Raw genomic sequence first — 1,233 nt, forward strand, 5'->3', positions numbered from 1 at the left:
TCTAAAGTACCATCTTGATCCAATTGATAAAAGATGAGGTACTATATGTTGAAATCGAAGCTATCTTCTGGTAGAAATTTTGGGAACATTTCTACTTTACCGGGCACCCTTTTTTTTGCAATTTTTTTTTCTGGAAACTTATGTAGTTAAGTACGCTGAAAACGATGGTGAAAACCGAATTTGGGGCACGAACTTAGTTTTGAAGTTATGGCCTAATGAAGTTCACTATTTCGCGATTTTTACGCATTCGCGCATCACACTAGTTTACTACGACTATTTCGAAAACACCACTATATACCAATTATTTTTATCTTAACGACATTCATTAAGATATTATAACAAATAATAAATGTATTTTGAGCAAAAACAATTTAAATATGAGATTACAAAGATATCTAAACGTTTCAGTATTGCACTTGTTATATAAGAAACTAGTGTTTTTTTCTAATATCTTAAATTACATTTTCTTTAAAAATATATTACAATGAGTGTCAAGAGTTTAAATTTATATGACTTAAAGGAACTGTCTCTTCAAAACGAAGGATTGGCATTAATAGAAATGCTCCAGAATTTTGGTGTATTACATAATGCACCGAAATGCATAAGAGGGCATAAAATGACATTAACAGTTAACACGCGAAGAAGCGTCTTTGGATAAATTCAAATGGAAGTGTAGGAATTTTATACAGTAGCGAAATAGGTGAATTCGACGAGGGCGACCACGTGAACGACGACGACTACGACAACAACGACGATAACGAAAAGGACCGCGATAACGACAGTGACGATGACAACCGTTACGCTCCGGGATATGATTTTTTTTAATTAATAATAAACGCTAATAATATCAGTATAATCATAGTATGTAATATTGTAATCCATGAACTTCTTAGTTCATGATGTAATCTAAACTAATTGATAGTTATCATACGATGAAAGACATCGTACAGTGATGCCGTGCTAGCGGCACTCGTCGCTACGCTCCTCGGCGCCGTCGCTCCGCTCCGTAAATCGAAAATATCCCCCGACTTGCTGTGCAACACCACCTTAAGTTGGTCACAGGGTAACCACAGGTTAACCAACGTACAACCACCTTATAATTTTTCGGACAACTGCCAGCCACGGCACAATCACAATCAAAATAAGTGAAAAAAAAAAATCGCGAAATAGTGAACTTCATTAGGCCATAACTTCAAAACTAAGTCCGTGCCCCAAATTCGGTTTTCACCATCG

The sequence above is a fragment of the Acyrthosiphon pisum genome, chromosome A1 (assembly GCF_005508785.2).
Source record: "Acyrthosiphon pisum isolate AL4f chromosome A1, pea_aphid_22Mar2018_4r6ur, whole genome shotgun sequence".
Taxonomy (NCBI): Eukaryota; Metazoa; Arthropoda; class Insecta; order Hemiptera; family Aphididae; genus Acyrthosiphon; species Acyrthosiphon pisum.